At 45.8% G+C, this 23598-nt stretch overlaps 1 protein-coding gene across 4 annotated transcripts in view; it reads left to right on the plus strand.

Annotated features, from left to right (window-relative positions):
- LOC137860961 (calcium-activated potassium channel subunit beta-2) overlaps nt 1–23598 on the plus strand; it is a 128444-nt gene that overhangs the window by 18932 nt on the left and 85914 nt on the right. The window lies entirely within an intron of this gene.

Here is a 23598-nt window from a genome sequence, read left to right on the forward strand (position 1 = left end):
AGAAGGTTAGGCATCTCCTTTCCCAACTGATTCTCGCTTCTGAATTCACCATCAGGACAAAAATCAAACCCAGCAACAAACCTGCTGAGGCCAAACAGCCCGCAGCTTAGCAATATGTTGTAATAAGCCATGAGAGCTCTGCGGGGTCTGGATGTCACTGGGGATAAGGAGCAGCGGCGTGACACCAGATATCTGTCAGCATTAGCAGACTAATAATGTCTCACAGAAGGTAGGGCTGTGGCTTCTCCTTCAGGATTTCCTCATCATCTCACAGCTAGGAAGCCAAGGCATAATAACCATGTTTGTACAAGAGATTCCTTTAGCCATAAGATCATGTTCCAGCAACAGCTGCCCCTGCGAGAGGCACTTGCACCACATCCCAACTTAATGCCATGAAACCAGACCCCGCCACAAGCTGGGTTTCATCAGCCCCCCTCCCCTTCAAAGGGCAGACAAAATATCCTCTGCTGTCACACCGAGCTTAGCCTTGCAGCAGATGTGGTATGTTTGCAAGTGATAGCCATTCCTGTCACTGGTTGTCATATATTGAAATTAATTTCTCTGACAAAAATCTGCTGTATTGGAAATGAAAATGAGCAGCAGCCACATCACCACAAGCACAAGCGTGTGGCCAGCAGGGCAGCCACAAAAAAACAGTGTTCCCCACTCTTTCCTTCCCCCCATGTAATAACTTAGTTATGGTGCCATCCTTCCAAGCCAACTAAACGCACACATTTTTCTCTTTGCAGTTGACTGCTGCAGAGTGGCTATGCTTGAGAAAATTAGTTTTTATCATTTTAATCATCTAATCTTCATAAACCTTTTAACGCAAAAACAAAAACTACTTAATGCGCAGCAAGATAATTAATATTGAAAATAGACTCGGCAGGGGAACTGTAGTACCTGCTGCCTTGCATTAGGCTCTCAGAATAATGAATTAGCCAGGAGCTTTAGGTAAGGCTGTGAAAACAACATAAACAACACCAACACAGACACTGCTTCCATTCACTTTCCATATATCACAGCCAGTACCTACAGAGGGTGGTGATAGCCCACCACTGACAGTACCTTCACCAATGTCCCTGCTCAAACCTTAGTGGCTCTTTCAAAAAAAAAAACTTTCATTTTCAAAAATATCACTTTATATCTGACAACAGAAATGTAGTGGTTTACCTGGTCTGGAAGAGAAGAGCTAGCCTTTTCCCCTTAACCCAGCCAGTCTTCACCTGCGTGATGGGAAGGATTTGCAGCTGGACCTTGTTAGCTTGGAAGGGGTCAGACTTGGTTAGCTGGTTAGGAGAAAAGCTTTTCAGCTGGACCAGGAGCCCAACAAGAGGCTCTCGGCTGCCCTAAGGGACAGTGGACCTAGATAGTCCTTTCCCCCCAAAACAGCAAATTCCAGTTGGAATTTCAGTCAAAACAGTGTGGAGAGAGAGAGAGCAACTAATCCTTTCTGCTAAGTGCATCTCCTTTAAGCAATGTCACATAACTCATTAATACTGAGAACTGTGTACGGCCCCACAGTCTGAAAGGACCCCAAAAAGCCAAAAGTAATGTGCGTGCTTAATGAGCACTTAGCAACTTCAAAGTGCTACACAAATATTAACTACTTTTTTGAGGAGCTAATTACTGAGGGAAAGACATTTATTGCTTTTTGGGAGCATACACATTGCGTGCATGCCAGGTATCCTTTGAAGGACCCCACTGAACTTCCTGGGGCTGGGGCTTGCTTTGGGGGTTGTGGCTGGGACCTGCCTTCTGCTTGCCTGGTTTGTAGGAAAACACTGAGCTTAGGAGGAGCCGGTAGCAGTGCTTCCCATCCTGACCCATCACTGCAGCCAAAATCCACAAGGGGCTATTTCCAGATTCGCTCCTTCCAATCTCTATGGCAGTCTGTGCATAAATCCGCTTGACTAATCAGCATGCATGAAATAATTGTTATATCCCACAGTCACAGTGACTTCAAAAGGTGCTGCTCAAAGATGTGAGCTGAAAAAACCTGCACAGAAAATAGGAAAAGGTGGGGAGGAAATCAAACGCGAATACAGATTCATTTAAAGCTCAGTAAGGAATGGATAAGGATAGCAAAAAAATTCAGAGTGAATTAATGCTGCCAAAGGATTTAAAGGGAATATGAAAGATACTTATTACATGAGCACTGGGGGGAGGCAAGCAAAAGTTGAAGAGAGAATGGATGTCTATTAATTAGTAAATTGGGGTGGGTGTGGAACTAATGATGGCTAGAATCTATCCTTAATGAGACGGATGAAAGAAATGTGAACAATTCAGAAATAAGGAAAAGCCAATGAAATATCTCTTCCTAGTCAACATGTGGGGAACTACTTGAGGGAAGATGAGCCTATAGATAAACCCACTGATATGGATGAGCCCAGGAAACTGGGGGAAGTGGTGAAAATACTGTACCCCACGTGATTCTCTCTCCTAAATTGTGAACATAAGATGTGGAGTGACTAAAGTATATACAGATGTGTAGAAAGAGATACAAATGATCCCCAAAGGCTACTGAAAAGTCTACCTTTCTAAAATAAAGAAATCAGCATTGTTTTGATATTTGGCAAAGGTGAGGAATACAAAGGCAGTCGGTGCAATCTGCCCCCCAAAGGGTCCCCACAGCGGTCCCTGGGTGACTGCAGTCCCCTGTGACACAGGCCACTGCTGCCAGGCAGCTCGCTGCTCCTAAATCTGTCACCAGGCTGCAGGCAGGAGGTCCCCGTCCTGGCCAGGCACTGTGCCACCACGGAGAGAGCCCTGGCAGGGAGGATGGTGCTTTGCAGATGGTGCTGAGAAAGGCACGCTGCTGCAGGGCCTGCTGAGGCACTTGGGGTGACCTTGCTGCAGGACACAGGGAGTTGCTTTCAGCAGGTGGAGGCACCTCAAGCCCTGGCTCCAACCCTCTGGGGAAATGGTGCCCCAGGTCTTCGTGGGGGATCCCATCCTGGGCTTGATACTGTAAAGGCAGAACTCCCAATTAGCTGAGCCCACGGTGTAGGACTACCATAACTGTGACCCCAAACACCCATTTTTAGAGGTGCCCCTACACCCAGCTGCCTTGGAGGCAATTCTGGTCATGGATGTTTGGCACGCCTGAGAGCTGGCCCCGGCAGCACGAAGCCTCAGGCAGTGTCGGTCTAGCAAGAATAAATCTCTCCAGACAAACTTGATTGCTTTTTTGATAGAAACAGAAAATTAACAGATGCAGGGAATGCTGGAGCTGTAATATATTTGCATCTGAGTAGAGCGTTTGATACTGTGCCTCATGAAATCTTTCTAGAAAAATTAATTTAAATCAGCTTAGAAATGAGCATTGCCTTCTTGACTGAAAACAGGCTGGAAGGCTATGGAGAGAGTGGCAAAGCACGGAGCTGAAGATGAGGAGTCCATAGAAGAACCACAAAGCTCAGCTTTACAAGAAATTTTAATTTGAAGTTTTCACTGTTCATGTAGAAATGGAGGAGGAGGCAACATGTTAATAAGGCATGCAGATGAGGTGACATTAGGAGGAACTAAAATCCTCCACAAAGGATGTGAACAGGTCCAGAGACAGAAGCAGCTGGGTAAGGACACTATAAAATGAATTTGGGGTTGGTTACAGCACAGGAGAATTTGACCAGTTTTCCTGCTCACTGGAGCAGAACAGATCAATCAGTTTTCACAGGCAGGAGGGAAGGAGGTTTCGGTTCATAATTCTGCCTGCCCACTTCTGCAGGTGTGAATATTGCCAGTCTGAAGACATAGGAAAATCCGCTTGTATCCCAGCTTCCTTCCTAAACAACAAGTTCTGAATTACTCATCCAATTATACAATTTGCGTATTTGCTATGTTATTGACATAAGGCAGGGTTTTGACTTCCACACGGATGAGGGATGATGGATAAATGATGTTCAGACTCCACACTGCAGTCTCTGGGACAGATATGCAGATCCAGAATTACTCATTAAAAAAAAAAATTAAAAAATCTAGCATTTTAGAATCGGTCTGCCATACAGCTGAAGCAGAACAGTAGGTGAAACTTCATCTTCTCCCTCAAAACTCATGGGGACAAATCAGACCCAAGCCAGAAATGAGGCAGGGTGGTGGGGAGGGCAGTGGTGCGGGGCAGCCTGGGTTCAGCCCACCTCGATGGTGCTGTGCTGCTGCCGCACCTGGAACATTGCCTTCAGTCCTGGGGAGCTCGTTAGCGAGAAGATGGTGAAAAATTGCAGGGAGTTCAGAGAAGAGCAACAAAAATTATCAAGGGGATGGAGAGATTCATTTGTAAGGAAAGATTAAAGGAGCTAAATCAGTACTGGAAGGACTGAATTTGTAATGTACTGTCACTCTGAGAAAAATGGCTTTGGAGAGACATTGCAGGCTAGAGCTGAACGATGTAAACACCAAAGACAGGGAAGAATTCAGTAGCTTGGAAGGGTGTAAAGGAAAGTACAAGAAGTCAGAAGCAAGGAAGGAGATGTACAGTGTGATAGCCATAAACGTTTCCTGACAGGGGAAGCCTTGTAGTTTGTAATGCTTAAACTTAAAGTGAAGAAAAAGCAGATGTGCAATGGGGATGCTCGCACCATGCCCCAGGAGGGCCAGAAGATCACCGTGTGTCCTGCTGCTTTTGGTGGGCAAGGCACAGGTCCCTAGCTGGGGGTTACACGACAGCACTGGCTGTATGAATATGTACGAGGCTATTGTTCGCTGTGAGCTGTGGTGACAGTATCATTTCCTCACATTATTTCAAATTTCCTGTAGTGAGCATTTGTTCAGAACTGTCTGGATTCAGGTCTCTGAGTCTTTTTTTTTTTTTTTTTTTAATTTTCATTGATTGTCCGAGAGCTTTTATGCTTGGTGGTACTGTGAGACCAGACGCGCGCACACAGGTTTCCTCCCCTGGTATGCACATGTAAAGTTTCCAGCTTAATCTCTCCCACTTGCAGTCACTTGTTAGCGCTCTGCAGAAATGCATCTTTATGTTCTTAAGTGCAGCTGCTCAGTGCCAACAGCAACAAGCTCAGGGCAGAGATCCGTAATGCCTTGTCCAAGTTGATACACGTTATTCTTCAGGATTGCAGCCTCGTAGGGATTGTGTAGCTAATGCAACACAGCATCCTGTTTTTCTCATTTATTTTGTTTTACTTCATACTCTGCATTGCTTTCACCTCTCAAATATTGATTAAGTCAAGTCAAAGCCTTGTACTAATCAGAGTAGCAGGGTGTGCATTGTTATACACATGTACCCATTATAAGTCGGTTTTGTAAAGTAGTTTGGGAGCTATCTGTTTCCAGCAGTAGACAAGGGCTGCGTGTTTTAGCTGAGATCAGCTCTCGGGTTCAGTACCACCTAGGTTCTCTTTCACTAGTGATTTTCTATGCGTTAGAAAATGTAGTCCGGTCCTCCCCTCTCCTCATGATGGTTAATTAGAGCAATTCACGTGAAGTAAATCAACTTCCACAGGTGATTAAAGAAAGGGAAGGATTGGGTAGGTACCTAGCATCTAACATAGCATCTAAGCATTTAACAATGTACTATCTGAAAAAAAACATGGAAAGAAATGAAATTGAACCTGTTTGTGAGTACTGGTTGTCCCAACCCAAAAAGCAGCAGCCCAGGAGAAGACAGGCACTCTTGTAGCACTGAGAGCTAAATTCTTCTTTCACTTATTTTACTGAAACTCCTTGAAACGAGCAGAGTTTGCAGAGAGCGTACCTGGAGGGAGGGCACAGACCCTGCAACCGATGGGGCGACTTCTGCCTGCCCGGCTCCTGGCAGCTGCCGAGTGCGGATTTCTAATCTCTGTACAAAGCTGGAGATGTAGTCAAATGCCTCGGCATTAGTCATTTGTATTCTGCCTCCAGACACTTTCATTCCTCTTGCTTTGAGTAATATTTTTTCAACCTTGTCTTCTCATTAAAATTTCCTCTTCATTATAGAGCGTTTCAATATAATTTCCTCCTGAACTGAGCTCAGGATACAGCCCAACTAATAAGAATTGCATGATCCGCATTATTATGCACACATAACCCATTATAATTGAATCTTATTCCACTTTAATTGCATGTGTTTACAAACACTGTATTCACTGCAACAGATTATGTATTTTAGTTGATTGTGCCATTAATGATTGAAAAGCCAGTGTCATTTTGCATTGAAACCATTTTTTGCTTGCATAACAAGTGACAACAGAAAACTTGTGCAGAGCCACCAGATACGTTTCTAACTTTCTCCTCTTTATTTTTAACTGTTGAACAGAGCTCTGCCTCAAACTGAAGCGTACCTCCTCAGAAATGCAGCAGTTTGGATCACTCAAACTATCTTCAGGCTTCCATGGCATGGCAGGATTTTGGTCAAATACTCATTTGGGGTTGAATTTGGAGGCCAGATTTATTTCAGAAACAAATCCTTTGATGCTGTCAGCACTCTACATCAGCCAGGCAAGCCCAGCACCTTTGCGCTCTCCAAGCAAAGCTTTGCACCCCGAGCTCCCCCTTCTCCAGTGTGATTTAATGCCCCCCCAACTGCCTGGTGCTTTGGTCAGTGCACTCAGGTCAGCAGATGCAAAATGATTTTGGAAATGTTGCTCCCGAGACTTCAGGTACTGAAGAGCATTGGAAAATTTGGCAGCACACTGTGCTGCTTTGGTGCAAGGTCAGTTAGATAAGGTCAGTCGGGATGTTAAATCTAGCCACTGCCTAGTTTGTCATCAGGTTTTATAACAGGAACAGGAGAGCCTGATAGACCAGAGTCTCCAGAAGAAAAAATATTAAAAACAAACCAGTATTTTAACCAAGATTTATAGAAAATGTACTTGTTTTTATGTGCCTTTTCTCAGACACATTTACCCTGTGTAGCATTAACTGAGATATATGTGCTACATCTGAGCTCTGTTCAGCTTTTTCCTTGCATAGCTTTATCCTGCTGCTCTCCAGGAACCTCTGCAGGGCACAGACTGCCCCTGAAGCTGCTCTTCAGCCACCAGTAACACCCTGCTGCAGATGCTGACAGGCCCACCAACTGCAAGCAGCTCTCAAAGAGTCCTCAAAGCTGGCAACGCTTTTTGCCACCACTGCATCACAGGTCCAGTGGCTTTCCTGTGAGCTTCCCCTGTTACAGCAAGTCTGTAACTGGGAGCTGACTTCGTGGCCCCAAACGTGCACATTGGCTTGTTAAATTTAATCATCATTGAATGAATACTGTTACACTAGTGGAGGAGAAAGAAGGGGTTTGTCTTAAGTGAAAGAGGTTTTGGCAGAAATCAAAATGCAGGTGATGTGCTCAGCATCTTCAGGATGCGACTGTTTATGGCTTTGACAATAAATAATGCATCAGAGGCACTGACAAATGGAGCTTCACAAAACCCCGCGGAGTAAATCAGCAGCTGTTAGCCAGGGCGGAGAGGCAGATGGGGCATAAAAAGGTTAAGCAACTTGACCAAGAGGATGGAGCAAGCCTGGGACAAAGCTCCTGTGATGCCCAGATCTCCGCTGGTAACCCCAATCCCATTTCCTTCCTGATTTTCTTCTGGCTGTTACCACCTGCTAGGAAGAGCCACCAGTAATGCATTTGGATGCTAAGTTGTCAGGAGGATGTGAAGGCAGGAGATAAATTAATGATTTTTGTGTTCTGTGTATGGATTTACAGAGAATCTCAGGATTTAATTTGGACACTCTCAGTTCTGCCATGCCTTTTTGGTTTCATCTATTGGATTTTTGATAACTATAAAGCCCTCCAGTGGGAATGGGGATTTGAATTGTTTTGGGGTGGAATTAAGCAATATAGCGCAATTCTGTGTTTATAGCAAGAAGGCTTTTGTTTTCTGCTTATAGGGATTTGGGCAGTAACTGTGCTCTTGTTATTAATCGTTGTGCATTATGAGTCATAGTAAACTTACTGCATTGTTTAAACTATTTTCCAGGCATCATAAAATGCTTAGAGGCTTCATATATCTTCAAGTGTGAGATATTGGCCACTATTACCTGGTTGTGTAAGGAGGGATGGCGGTAAGATTATATATCAGCAGGTGCGCCAATAATGTGGAGGTGATCTTGCAGGCTTTTGTTTACTCTGATTTATGTCAGTTTGCTGCGACTTAAAAATGCTTTCAGCTGAACCAGTTTAATTCACGCAGTCTGAATTCAGTGCAAGCAGGATCTCATCACTCTAGCTGCCTTGCCCCTTCTTCCTTCCTTGCACACTGTCTGTCCTGCTCGGCTGGCCACGCCATAGCAGGCAGGTGAGGTTTGCACTTGAGTTGAGAATTTTTTTTTTTTTGCTTTTAGGGTCGAGAATGCCCCACACCTCTCTTTTGCAAAGTTATTCCAAGCCTGTAGGCAGGACGTAGTGCTGATCCAATGCTTGCTGTCTTGTGACGAGAAGTGTGGCAGAAGTGAAAAGCATCACTGTTATCCCTGTCCTTTGAAACGTGGTCCCTAGGGGAGCTGACATTTGAAGGGTTCTCGCTATGTGGTGAGCTCTGCTGTCAGCCTGGGAAGCCAGGATCCAGGAATCATGGCTCGCAGGTACTTTGTGCCACGCACTGAGGAGGTGAAGCTTTTGTCTGGGGAGCACGGCTCTGCAGAGCTCTGGAAGGAGCTGTTCATGTGGCTCCAGGAGAAGAGGTGGTACAAGGTCAGAGCTTTTAGAAAGGGCAGAGAGAAAACAAACCCTGCAAACCTTGCCTGTGTGTATTTGCATGCATGTATACATATGCAAGCAAGTTTGTGGATATAATTAACTCCTAGGTGTCTGGATGCATTTGGACCCAGCTGAGGAATACGTTTTCATCTTTGTGTGAATGTGACTGCATTAACCTTAAAAGAGGAAGGAGGAGGGATTTAAAGCACTGCAATAAGGCTGTATTGAGGATGAATCCCTTGCAAAATTCTTGTGCTAAATCAAACTCAGTTTTAGTTACATAAACTCATAAACTCTTGCATCACGCAAATGATTATCTTTACACTTTCATTACTGATAAATGGCCAAATGTGTCATCATTGTTTTTAAGCTGGCAAAGATATTTGCTCTCAGCCTGAGATGTTGTCTGCCAAGCTTCGGGACTGAAGCAGCTTTTTATGCTTGAAGCTTTGTACACACAAGCCTCTGTGCAAAAAAATAAAGAAGGGTTTATCGCTGACAAGTTGGCACAATCTTAACTAGCGTTGAGCAGCTGGAGAATCTGGAAAGCACATCAGAGTTGGAGTCAGTGGGGAAAAGAGGAAATTCTGCAAACAGTCACCAGATTCTTGCCATAAAAGGAACAAATTAAAGGTGAGCAGACAGTGCACTTCAAAGGTGGGACAGCTTGCAGAAGGCACAGCATGTTGGTAGGACCATTAGAAACCAGGTTGCAAAGTGATTAATGAACTGGAGTTGCTTTTTGGTTCTTGGGACCAGAAATCGATTGCATCCCAACAGGAGCACCAGAGATCTGAGTGCAGAAGTCAAGCTACCACTGAAAATCTGCACTCACAGCCCATGCTTTCTAAGCACCCTCCCTTCTTCCAGCAAACACATAAATTGAACTTTATAGCCAGGCTGCTTTACTGGGTTTTTAGTGGGGAAGGCTGGTGGAGGAGGAAAAAAAAAAAAAGAAAAAGAAAAAGAAAACCAGGAGAACAGAATCAGTGGCATGCAGAGCTTAGAGCTTCAAGAAAATGTGTAGAAGTGCATCCAGTGGGATGCTGGATGTGAGGAGAGCTCAGCTCCCAGCCCCAGGCATTCCCTGAAATCCTGGGAATGCCTGCAATGCAAACCTCCTGGCCATGGTGAGGGGTGACATCTCAGCACAAATGTTTCCCATTCCTGCTTTGCTGGGTGCTGCTAAGCTGCAGAGTGGCTTGGTGCTTTAAGCTGATGCTCAGAAACAAATGGAGGGGCTTTCAAGCACCAGAAATACCCAGCGATTAGCTCAACAGTGGCTAAAATAAAAGCAGCATCATGCATGGAAGAATATTTGGCATTTTTCCAGGCCTTCGCAAATACAACCCCCCGTCAGTCTAAAGAAGCATTAGGAGTTTATGATGTGGAAATAACTGGCTGGTGTGTGACGCATTTCGAGCTTATGGTGAGCCATCTATTAGAAGAAAATGTTTTAGACATTCTGGGGCTGGACTCAACCTCAGTGCTGCAGGCCAAATGCCATGAACATGAGGCGAGCGTTTCAGAAAGAGAATAGCCTGCCATGCGCAAAGAGGGAAGAGATCAGGAAACATTAGACATAATTACTCCTCAGCTATTTAATACTCAGATGAGCTGATGGGGAGAAGTCTTCTGTAATAGCTGAGTTCGGGCAGCTTATATCTGCTGGGTGTCATCTTTGCTGGCTTCTCTCACTCTGAGGCGTCTACCAGATGGACAGAAACCTTTTACAGTTTGACCATTTGACTTGAAGCAAGCTCTCGGAGTAAAAGGGAATCTGCCGAAATGGCAAAAGTGAGTGAACCATTTTCAGTGCATCTATTTTAGCAGCAACAACAAAGGCAGCTCCGTCATGTCCAGCAGTCAAGGTCAGCATGACCTTGGGTGTGAGCAGCAGCACCCTGCCCATGCCAGTGGGGCCGGGTGATTCTGGAGAGCTGGGGATCTCCAAGCCCTCCACAGACACCACCCGGGTTTACATATACCTTCAGCAACAGAAAAATATTTGTTTTACAAATGAGCAAACTGAAACAAGGAATAGTCTTGCCCAAGAAGTCAACCAAACACTCAGCGACCACAGAGACTGCGGCTGCCAGTGCCTCTTTTAGCTGCATTCCCCCTGGGACCAAGCCAAGAAGTATCAGCGCCTACATTCACAGATACTCCTCAGTGACAAAAGATGGCAATGAATCCTCCATTACCAGAGCAATCCCAAGTGGTATTCACAAGATCCTTAATCATTTCCTTAATGAGCAATTTCTGGTGTGCTTCCTTTCTCCAGAGCAGCTCTTGGAAGGAAGCCTGGGGCAGGTTCAGGAGGGCAGGTCTCCCCTGTCCATAACCCCAGGGTGCAGGAGCTACCCCGATACCTGCCCTCAGGGTGGTGATAGCACACCCCACATTGCTCCTCTGATCCAAGAGCTCCTGGCATTCACATAGAAAGTGAAAAAAAAAATATGAGCCAAACCTCAGTCAAACTGAAAAATGGGACTGGCCTTTTTTTTTTTTTTTTTTTTTTCCTTTAAATACTCACTGTCTGTCCTCCAAGTACTTTTAATTCTTCTACCTGCTATTTTTGTCAAAAGACAAGATTTGTGCTCTTTATTTGACAGAATCTTTTCAATGCCTCTAGAAAAAAAAAAAAAAAAAAAAATGGAAATATCAATGCCAGCTACAAGGGACTACAGGAGTGATTCAGTGAAGACCTCTCTGTTGGAAAGCCCTAGTAGGTGTCACCCAGCCAGAAGGAAAGGATGTTTGGCCCAAGCTCTTCACCCCTTGGAAACCATCTCTCCTGCCCTGATTACAAATCCAGGCTTATTTTCCCATTTATAACCTGTGACACAAGCTTCCCAAAAGCAAATACTTCTTCTTTCCTGAAGCACCCGGTAGTTCTCAAATGCTGACAGTACCTGGACACTCGCTCACACACTTTTATTTTCATTTCAGACAATACCAGCTGCCAGTATGCCCTGCACAGCCTGAACTTGTTAAAAGAAAGCACACAGACAGTTCCAGGAACAGCAAGCGCCCTTTGCTTCCTGACTTAATTATGATAGCATTTTTATGGACTTTCCAAGTGCTTCTATGCCCAGAAGACTGGGTCTGTTGCAGGATGAGTTGAGAACATCCTTGCTCTTTGAGCAAAAATTTGAGGGGCATCTTTGGTGCTTCAGTCACTTTTAAGAAAATGTGTCAGGAGGCACTTGCATGCGTAACATCACATCTCAGCCTTGCTGCTCCTTGCCTAGCCTTTCTGACATGAAGTAAGGAGACATCTACTTTATGCCAGTAGAAAGAGAACATTTCTCTGTGTTCCATGAGACTTATATTATTCTGCTGTAATCCTGCTACCTGCTGGGATGCGTCATCGTGGCGTAGAGCTATGGCTTTTTTCAGCAGACACGAGCAAGCCTGGTCAAAGTGCCAAGCCAGCCCCAGGACATGCAGAGCATCAGCCGTGCCCTGCCCCACCACTCACATCCCCGTGTCTCGGTGGTGCCATCAGCAGGAGGCCAGAAATGGTCCAGCCAGAGCCGTGCAGGTTTTGGTGCAATTAGGCTGGGGTTAAAATGAGTGACTAATGCTCTGTTTTCCTGGGAGGCGAGGCTCAGACCTGCTCTATTTCCAGGATTTAGATAAAAGTTGCAGGCACACATCATGAATCCTTCAGCTGCAAGAAAGCCTGACTCCTTTTTGGCTGTGGGGCAGGGGCAAGAGTGCAGTCACTCTGCCGTGCCCACCGAGCACAGCACTGCCTGGAAGGGGGGCCCAGCACAGAGTTCGTTCATCCAGGGGCCAGAAAGCTGCTGACACCCACAAATGTACTCGTTGGGGATATTCACACATGGTCTCACAGAGCTGGCCTTCAGTGGGTATTTTCTGTGCTCCTGACTGGTGGAAAGGCTCTTCTCTGAGCCCTCCTCAGCTGCTGCCTCGCAGGGGCAGGGTTGTACAGAATCGCTGCCAAACAGATCTGATGGCAGGAAGGGAAAGCAGAGGGCTGGGAGGGGGCTCTGCGTCACTGAGCCCAAGCCTCTGCGATCACAAGCCACCACGTCACAAGATCCCTTTCAAGCAGCGGTGAGGCTCTCTGTCTTAGAGCTAGTTTTTTTTTTTTACCTTCACTTCTTTGTCGAGAGGACTGATCTGGTGCCTCGTTCTTCTGACGGCTGGAAATCTCAGAATTTCCAGCCTAAGTTTATCCGTGACCCATTTATACCCATTTGTTCCTGTGCCAACACTGGTCTGCAGTTTAAACAGCTCTCCTCACTCCCCAGTGTTAACCCTCCTGCCCCCTGCTTTCATAGACAGCAATCACATCTCTCAAAGCCAAATAAAGGCTGCATTTGCTGCACTTCTCTGCAGCTGATCCTATTTTAACACACCTTTTCTGAGGTTGTGTGCCAGGACAGATTACCTCGTATTCCAGGCAAGGTCTCCAGGCCCTGGCTCCAGGACAGCTGGTGTCACTTCCTTCTGCATCATTTCAGAAGATGAACCCCATTTCACAGAAGTAACGCAAGGCATGATTCCCATGAGAACTGTGAATTCCCATGAGAATCATAAATGCAATTAACCCCTCCAGCCAACCCTAAAGGCACTCCAGGGGCAGCCACTGCACCCAAACTTTCCCCAATACATCATTTACTCTCCCTAAGTCTCCAGTCATTTCCTGCACAATGCCACTAATCCCTGTTTTCTCCAGTTTGACTGATCTTTTCACTATGTCAAATACTTTGTGGAAGTCCAGAGAGATTAGATCTACTGCACTGCTTTTGCCAAGAAAATCAATTATCTTATCAAATAAAACCATCAAATTCATCTGACACAATGTACCTTAGGTAAAGCTGCGTTGCATTCTCTCCCCCAAGGAGTCATTTTCCTTCGTAAGGCTTTGTGTAGCATTGAGGTCAGACAAGCTAGCCTTTAGTCACATCGACCATATTCTTCTCTTAAAATATACTAAGCAGGTACTATACAAAGGGGTGACAAGAACCAAGGCCTATCTGGATATAGATTCCCTACCTATTGGTGCCATCAGAACTACAGCAAAATAACAGCTAACCTCTAGTGCTTGCTTTTCTGGCCATTTTTTGTTTGTTTTGTTTTTAATGTTTGAAGTGTTCTACATGCATTGCTTCAGAAGTGGTTGATAATTGGATTTTTACAGTGCCAAAGATCAGAATCTGTTTCAGGAAACCAGCAGACCAGGTTCTAGAAAAGCAACGTAGGCCCTGTATTTCCGCATGGCCAGTGGAAACAAGATGCTCTGTCCTTTCCCGTGGAAATTAGGGAAGCTGCTTTCTAAGACAGATCAAAGAATTGTAAAGTACACAGGAGCAGGTGATTGGAAATGAAAATAAAATTGAGAATATTAAGTGTGTTTTGCTTGGGTTTGCTCCAAAGCCTTCTGAATGGTGCAGCCAACAGGCTATTAGGCACTCACGGCTTTCTGGCTGGGGATCTAATTCTTTAGCGACTCTACATCCTCCGGTCACTCCTGGAAAAGGACCTGGATCTGGGGACCTGATAGGTTCCCATGTGCTATGTTAAGGAGTTATTCAAATTAACCTCTTTTCACTCCCTTGTTCTCTGTCTTCCCTTCATCCCACCCGCAAGGAATTCCTAAACAGCACCAGCTTTTCACAGATCTCCTCCAGGAGGAAGCCCTAATGAGATCATTAGCCCCCTTGAAGTGCAGCTTTAGTGAGGGAGGAAGATGGGGGTGGAAGGTGAGGAGCTGGAGGAGTTTTGGTCCCAGGTCACGTCACATCATTATGCTTCATGATGACAATATTTTGAGCCTGCCCCTTACTGAGCCTTCATTCAGCACAGCCCTTGGATGGGCTCCGAGTCTCGCCCAATCCTCATTTTTAGGCACATTTTTGGCCAGCTGCAGTGGCACTAAGGCCATTTCAGTAAGAGCTCATGAGACAGACCTCCAAGCCGTGTTGTATGGGACTGAGTCAGGCATTTTACTGTTGTAAATAAAGTTGATGAGTTAATGAACATTAAGAAAACCAGGACACTTCATTCAAACTGTTCCAGGACCATCTCAAACAGCCTTTGATGGACAATTAACCTCCTGCTCCTATTACAAAAATAAAATGAATGGATGGTAACTTGAATTAGAAAAGAAAGTAAAGAAACTTAAACATGGTTATTACCAAAGATGAACCCTGTAAGAATACCAGAGTCCAGTTGAAAATTCAGCCAAATTTGAACTCAGCTGCAAAGAAAAAACACAAAACGTTTTTATGAACCTAGTAAGGAAATTTTAACAAATCTGATTATGCAGAGGAAAAAAAAAATTAAAAAAAAGCTCTTGTCATAATTAATCCAATTCAAAAATCAGATGCCAGCAATGGGGGAAATCTCCTTCTCATTTATCTCATTTATATTCCTGTAAACCCACTGAAATCAAAAGGGCTTCAGGAATTTTTAAGACTTCCTTTGTAAAATTATGCTGCTTGACAGTCACTGGGCTCATACTTATGTTTAGGTGGCTCTACCATCGTTATTATTTAGTGGACAAAAGATCTTGAGAGCAAAATCCCACTTCAAGATTTAAGTTTTTAAGAGTAAAATGCATTTGTACATCTAGAGTCAGAAACTGTAGAAGACAGTAGTAATTATACAGTAGAGAATATCTATCATGCCAGGTGTGTAAGCGCAGCGTTGATCCTCTAGTATTAAAAATGGCTATATGAAAAATTAATGGCATGAAATTTCTTCAGAGTATCTCAAATATTTCATGTGGTCCAAGGAATGTTCTAGTAGCTAAAATGCCAAGAGGCTACTGAAATTAAGCACCTGAATAATTTTGGGCAGGCAGTGTCTGTTCAGTGGTTGTAGAGCCCTTGACACAACGGAGCAGTCCCTGACAGGGAATCTTGAAAGGGCCAAAAGAGCCAGCCAAAATAATCAATGCACATGATTGATTTCTTTGTGAAAGAGAGGAAAGATAAAGCAGATATTCAGTTTTGGGATGCCAAGCTTTGTTCACAAGGCTCCTGACCCTGTCCTACCGGCAGATATGCCGGGTCAGAGCAGGGGCTGGCACAAGAGGGACAGGGGTGCTCTGCTTCTAAGGTGGATCCACACCTGTTAGCATCAGCAAGGCAGACAGAGGCCTGTAGTGCTGGCATGACTGTTTCCATCCTCACTCCACCGACAGCAGGAGGTGTCTGGGGAGCCGGGCAGGTGCTTGGAGGAGTCACCTTTTCCTTACAGAGCAATCACATCCAAGCTTGCTGCTGGGGGCTGAGCGTGGCTGAAGCCCCCAGACCCAGCGGGGACTGATGAGCCGCCGAGCACAGCACGGGAGCAGTGGGCAGCAGGGGCAGCCAAGGGCCAGAGAGGATTCAGTCCTCTCTGCAAAAATAACAGCAACTCTGCCTGGGAGAAAAAAGGAAAAAAAAAAAAAAAAAAGGAAATATACACGTTGTGTGAGACAGATGGGACCCCAGGGATATTTGTTCCTGCACTACCAGATCCGTCATGCTTCCCCCGACAGGTACGGCATGGCCGGGGATTGTGGTTTTTAACTAGTTTACTGTACCAAGGGGTATTTGAAATATAAACATGAAAACTAAGTAAAGAAAATACATCTTTCTTGCTGTGGCTGTGGGTAGGAGGAGGGTGGATTAGAGGAGGCAGCCAAGGGTTAGCGATGCAGCCTGCATGTGTGTGTGTGTGAGCACAGGTAGTGGGGCTGAAATGCATCTGCAGAGCCTGATCCTGCAACACCCAGATGGTCTCGCTGGAGCTGAGGCATTATTGGAGGAAGTAAGGACTTTCCGGGACTGATTTTCTAGATTTGTTCTATTCACTCACCGTTAACACAGCCAGTGCCTGTGGGCTGAGGCTCCAGCTGGGAGCCCCTGCAACAGAAGCACAGGATTTGGGTTCTGTTGAGCAGATCTGTGTGCAATGCTTTTTTTTTTTTAAGCATTTGGCCTCTCACAACAAGTAGGGTTGTGCTCCACAGCTTACAGAGCATCTTCTGTGCCTACCTTAGAGTCCACAACTTAGAGTCAAGGTTATTTCTAAGAGTGCCAAAGTAGAGCTAGTACAGCCACAGGAATTTAGAGAATTCTCAAAACTTCCCAGAGCAAAGAAAAGGTCAGATTACAGGTGAATTTATGGACAAGCTGTTCCTTTTTCTTTTTTCTGTTTTTAAAGTTACCCAAGCGGAGAAATGATGAAACATTACCTCAATAGGTATAATGAGTATAAAATGATTTCAAACAGATGTAAACAAATAACATTAGGTAATTAAAACCAGAGATAACTCACTGGCTAAATTCCTCTGGAGTCCTCTTTACTGTGGCCTTTGGTGATACATTAATATTTTATATGCAAGATTGAAAAACGTATCAGAGAGAAGCACATATTTCTCTTATCAATGGAAAATGTGTGTTTATGCCAAAGGAGTACCCCTCTAGCCTGTGATAAAGGCAAAGCTTTATCATTCTGCCTTTCCTCTTGGAAAGCATGTGCTTGGTTTTCAAATACCTTTTTTTTTTTTTTTTTTTTTTCCTGAGTCATTTATCCATGAACTCATCCAGTGTCCGCAGTGGTTGTGATGACAGGGAATAAATAGGTGGCAGCTTTGTACAGGGACTGTAATTTTTTCGCAGGGGGGAGATAACTTCGTACACAACCTATGTATCTTTGGAGATGTACGTTTAACACCAAACATTGCTCTCTGTGGTATAAATCCCAAATAACTCTACTGCAGTAAATAACAGTGAAAGCTCACTGGTCACTCCCAACTTACACAAGATAACGGAGAGATTTGGACCCTTGGTGAATTTTTGGTAATCACACCCAAGAAATCCCCTGCTAGTCACTTCGGTGGATGCCCCACACCCTGCACCCGCAGCCCCGGTGTGGGCTGAGCCCCTCTCAGCACCAGCAGCAGGCTATGGATGGATAAAATGACAAATTGGCTTTTTGTGAAGGTTTTCACCCACCCCCACCAGCACATCTTTTCTCCGAAACAGGCTGGGCTGTGTGATGGCTGGGAGGACACTGCAAGGCCAGCTGTGCCTGCAGGAGCGTCTTCATGTGACCAGCGACGTACAGCCTGAACCTCAATGTGTAGTACAGAGGCTATGGAGGCAGATTTAGGCACTTAGTAAGCAACAACATAACTTGACAAGGCTGAATTTCAGCTGTCCTATTTTAGTTCTTGGCCAAAGCTCACAAAGCACTTCATAAAGGCAGTGCAGTGCCATTATTGCTGCCTTACAGGTGGGGAAACTGAGGCACAGCACTACTAAACAGCCCCTCCACAGTGCAGATCCCAACACCCATGCTATTTAGCTGCTCCCACAGCACATCACTCCATTGAAAATGGCCTTGCTGGGACACAGCAGTCACTTTCCCTCCCTCGTGGCATGCTCTCTCCACAACTTGATCCTTCGCACCTGGAGAGCAGAGCTTAGCACACAGCACCGAGTCATCAAAGACACCAAAACAGGCACTGCACTGATGCAAAAGACCTTTCAAAAAGAGAGAGAACAGAAATAGAAGCATGAGCTTCATCAGAGAAGTGACTATTCTACCAAAGCAAAGCAGCAGCTGAGGGAAGAATAAAAGGAAGAAGAGATTAAAGGAGATACTTGAGTCCTGAAGAAAGGAGAGCACTGCATAGCAAATGATTTGCAGGGGGGTGGGAAGAAAAAAAGGCAAGGGAAGAATTATCCAGCAGTATCTTGCTGAAGTTGCTGGAGAATTAAAATTAACATAGGAATAGGACGGTGTGGATAGCAAAAGCCGGTAAGAGTTGGCAAAGAAACAGCTAAACTGTATATAAAATCAGAGAGCAACTAAGTGGGCAATTTGGTTTTTCTGTGAAAGGTGAATAATACAGTGAATTATCCACCACAAAGCATGGGAAGCGTAGCGGTGATGACTGGGACAGTGCTTGAGGAAATTATCGACCGAGGACAAAACACCTCTGATGGTGGCATTCCAGGAGAGGAGTACACTTGGAGAATTGCACACAGAGCTTAGACCAACATGTGCTGCAAATGTTTGAACAGTAATCCATTGCTTAACAAATGGGAAAGCAGCAGGCAGCAATTGCTGCTCAGCAGAACCGTTCAGAGCAAGAAACAACCCAATAGCTGCACACAAAATCAGGCTCTGAAAGCGCTGGTACTGAGCCCCACGCAGAGGAGAGTAAAATCACCGAAGCATGAAATCCTGTTGGAATTACTCTACACACGCCTTGGAGACTGGCCCCAGCAGCTGGGTGTGCATCCCCAGATACATATTTTACTAGCATTTAAGCAGTAAACATTCCCTGGGCCCAGCGAGCAGCATTGTGCAGGCAGCCTGTTCTGCTGGATTCTGCTCTCTTGCTGTTCAAACTTACAGTCAATCTTCGGTGATTTACTGAGGAGGATTGGGCGCAGCAGAAATCATTTAATTTCGTCATCTCTGCCCAAAGAATTCAATAGTTTACACTACCCATCATTGTGAAAGATGCTATTTGAGTCTGAATTTCCCCTCCAGGTAATCATAAAAGGATGCCTGACCCATATCCGAGCAGGAAAAAAAACAGCGAGGCACTGTTTACACCAGCAGAAGCAGCCTGAAGAGGGGAAGAGGGGAAAAGGTTTATTCTGCTGTCTTTGCTGGTACCTGTCTTAGGCACTTCCCAGTACCTGCTCCTCAGTACCACTGGGTGCTAGGCATCATTGCAGCATGTGGAAGCTTTGCTGCTTCTGAAAACTAGCTGTGCTTTATGATAGCTTTGCTGTGTGCAGCATCCCAACTGGCAAATATTAATTAACTTGCACATCTGGAAGCGCAGTAAGACAGCAAGCTTTTGGAGATGGGAAGTGAAGGAAGGGTTAAGCAGTCTTTATTTTTGCCAGCAAGGATACATACTCTCTTCCCCATCCACCCCCACCAAGTATGAGGCGCAGCAGATGTTTTGAGAACAGCCAGCCTGATCTATCAGCCTCTACATAAACGAAGGTTGAGTTAGCGAAGAAGAAGGCAAAATAATGTTTACAAGAGAAGAGCAAGAAGATTTCCGACACCTGGGCAACTTAATGATGGCAGATGGCAAGAGCTGACTGCAAAGAGAAGGAGCAGTGCACACCAGCAGCTGTCGAGCAAACAGGGAGGAGATCGGCTCTGCCGAAACAGCGCAGGAAGGATTTAGTACCAGCAGTGAGAGGAGGGTGATAGCCTGAATATGCAAAAACAGAGGAGCCTGTGTTTTAACTCCTCAAACAACTATCGTCAGAAGTACCCAATGGGTTGTCAGCCAGGGAGATTTTCCCAGCAAGAAGCAATCTATTTACATCAAACAGTGCCAGCCTGCAAAGTGGCCACTTCTGGGTCATTTAACAACACCCCAGCTGTAGATGTTTTCTCCTAGGCGAGTGGCTCAGAAAGGGCTGTGTGAGGAAAAGACAGACGGCTTATAAAGGGGGACAGCCAGGCAGCAGGTGGAAGTGATGAACTATTCTATGCACCATAACTCAGATGGGGACAGCTTTGCAGGATGCCTGGGTGTCCTGTGACCGTCAGCATGAGAGAGGCTGCAAGGCTATGGCCAAACACGGGGCTGCACTTCACCATCAGGAGACAACTGATTTCTGGCTTTATGCTAGAGCTGTAGGCTGTGCCTGGTCAGCCAGGACAGCCTGGCTGAGTGTTTTCCTGCGGCACCATGTCAGCTGTAGCACCTCAGCATTGTTGCAGGCACAGTGCTGCCTGTTGCACCCCAGGGAAAGGAAGGGAGATCTGCCAGAGCTGCAAACTTGGGGACTGACGTCAAAGGCTTTCTTGAAAATTTGTTCACCTAAAAGCCAGGGGTGGGATTAAAACATGTAGCCAATATCACCATTAGAAGTTTATCAACTCCCATGCTGGATTCGTCCTTTCTATGGAAATTTTGCCAGAATCTGCAGAATTCTGTTCTCAGCTCAGGCTCCACAAAGCCCAAGAGTATCTACTACATATATAGGACAGGATTTTGGCCTACCTCATTTTAAGGATCCTTCTCCTGGCTAAGACTAATTTCCATTTACGCTGTAACTACACATTCTTGATACAGCCTGTTCCCTGCCATGCATATTGCATCTGCAGCTCTGCAGGCTAACGCCATGCTGACCACTGACACTCTTCAGAGAGACCCCAGGTGGAAGAGCCATCGTTCAGTCACTCCTTTAATACCCGAATCACACCGACTATCTATGGATTAGGGAGGCTCCCTGCTGCTTTCAAATGCAGATCCGTTTTGAAAAAGACTCAGCAAGCAGGTAGAAAGAGTGCTGTCTGCTAGGTGTGTGACTTCAAAACAAATTCCTAATGCTGCTGGAGAACTTATCACCACAGGGGAAGAAAAGGTTATGGTACGTGTAACCTGCAGCTTTAATTATACCGTGTACTTCCCTGTGCAGTTAGGAGTGTGTAACAGATAGTTACACTTTCCAGTTATGTATCTATCAAATTCTCACTATAATTAGGATGACTCATAATGAAATTAGGCGTTAGTCGCTCCATTCATTACATTGTTTGACTTACAATCAGCATACAAACTACAAATCTCCTGAATTCACAGGCATTATAAAATTGCCACAGCTCCTTTGCAAGTGATGGGTTTTCTCCAAGAGGGTCTACTGCAGGGCTGAACAGCAGCTTCAGCAGAAGTCACTAGCATTTTGCTGAGGGAAAGCCAAGGGAAAGCCAAGTGAAAGCACCCGTGAGCCCTCTGTTTCCCAGAGCAGCTCTATTTCACAACACTCCAGCAGCATGGGAAGGTAGGAGATTGCCATACCTGACCAGCTCAGAGCTCATCATTGTATCGTGTCTCCAGCAGGGAGCAGACTGGTGCACCAGAAGAATGCACGGGCAGCAGAGCTGTGCTGTGGGTGGGGAGCACACATGAGCCCCATCACTGGTGGCAGCTGCTGTTGCTGCTCAGTGATTAGAAAAAGCTTGAGAAAAAGGTGTGTAACTCAGAGTATCACCCTAAAATGGAACCATTTTGAACTACCAACCCCTAGAAGATCTTTCTGGTCATTTCCTATCACCTTACTCCTTGAATAAATTACCCCCCTTTCAGTTACCAGCCAATGTAAGTACATCTCCCTGTCTGTTGGATCCCACAGCTCTCACAAATAGTTGTCACCTGTTGACCACCAAGGCTGAGTGGTTTAACTTATCACAAAGGACTTCAGCATTTGGGATCGCTGTGGCAGCGAGGTCCAGGGGTGGTTTGTTGGCTGCGTAAGGGTGATGGCAGCTGGGGTCATGCATTCTTTATGAGCCTCATTTTGTTCAGTATGCATGGTTGGGGAACCGTGGACATAGGTGGCAATGGTCACCTGCTTTAACCTGTCAGGGAATGCTGTTGTGTCCACTTTGGTACTGAAATCTCTGAAAGATCAGCAACAAAGTTGGCGCCCCCAGGCCCATCTATCTTCAATAGGAATCTGCCCAATGCCTCTTGATCTGCTGTGTCATCCCACGCACAAATCAATTGCATGGTGAGCCCTGTAGTGAGACACATATATTGCTGAGGACAAGGAGAATTCTTCTTTCTTTCATTTTTTCTTCCCCTTTAAAGTGATGCCGGGTAGGTGGCAGGAGTGGAATTCTTTAAATTATTCACAAAGCTGGAATGGTCCAGGCAGCTGTACTAGCAGTGAGCACGTGATTGTTGCCCACCCTTAGGTTCATGCCTACCAAGTTCAAGGTCCCCTTTGTTCCCAATTCTGGGAAAAAACTTAAGGTGCTAATAGTCCCCCACTGTAACCAGAACCAAAGCTGGAGCCCTGAGACCTCCCTTCCCACACTGACTGTAAGGTGCAGGGGACAGAAAGGGGAAGAGAGGACCTCAGGTGCGGGAGAGCAATAGCAAGCACAGGCATGGGAAAGCACTGGGTGCGAAGGTAGCCCAGTTAGGAGTGGTGTTGATTTGGGGGCAAATGTCATGCCTGTAGTGGTCTCAGGTGTCCCCGTCAGCATCTGTGGGATGTGGCTGTGCACGTTAGCCTTGCTTTTGCTCAGTTTGCATGAAGGCAGATATGGGAGTGCACACTGTGATCTTTGGTGTGGGCATCTTCTGTGTTGGTGGTCAAAAGAGAGGTCTCACTCCTTAACTCACCTTCAGTACCCCTCAGCTCCCAGTTATTAAAAAAAAACTAATGTCCATTTGCACTTTTAGCCCCTTCATTCCTATGGTGTGAAGCAGCCACGGGTGGGTTTTGGCTGTGATCTGCCTTCCTCCTTAGTCCTCTAAGTGCCATTCCTTTCCGACGTGTCTCCATGCATATTTTCACTTTAATCCAAGGGTCAGACTGGGCAGTATGGAAACACCAAATGGGTGCTGAAGCAGCAGCCCAGGTGCTAACTGCCCCCTTGCTCCCTCCTAGCCTGCCCTGGCCCCAGCCTGCCTGTGCGCCCCCCAGCCCCGTGTGCCATGGCTGCTGGCAGACACGTTTGCACTGGTGGCTTTTACATTTGACCACTAGGGACCACACTGGGATCAGCAACACGGAGCTGACAGCAGACGTTAGCAAGCTTTGGTCTGTCTTGACCAGGGCTGGTCATGAACTGGCAGCCAAGGAGAGGAACCCTACCAGATCCCGGCAGAGCACTGGTGTTTGTGACCAGGATCAAGGGATGCGCACAGGTTCATTGAAAGCAGCACTCCCCAGCAGCATCCTCTTACAACACTTCTTCCCCACGTCACAGGCACTGCAAATACCACAATTCACTTGTGTTTCCTCAGCTCATTATTATCCTGGATGCTGCCAACTTGCAAATTTGGGTTGTGAGACCCTCCTGTGTGCAAACTGCACTTTCCCTGTAGGGAAGCACAGCCTACATCTGTGACTATAAACACAATACCGGCCCGGTCCATACATCCCCCTCGCTCCCCTCCTGCCACGTCTGCCTCAGAGTTTTGTGAACTTTCAGCC

This window comes from Anas acuta, chromosome 9 (genome assembly GCF_963932015.1).
Source record: "Anas acuta chromosome 9, bAnaAcu1.1, whole genome shotgun sequence".
Classification (NCBI taxonomy): Eukaryota; Metazoa; Chordata; class Aves; order Anseriformes; family Anatidae; genus Anas; species Anas acuta.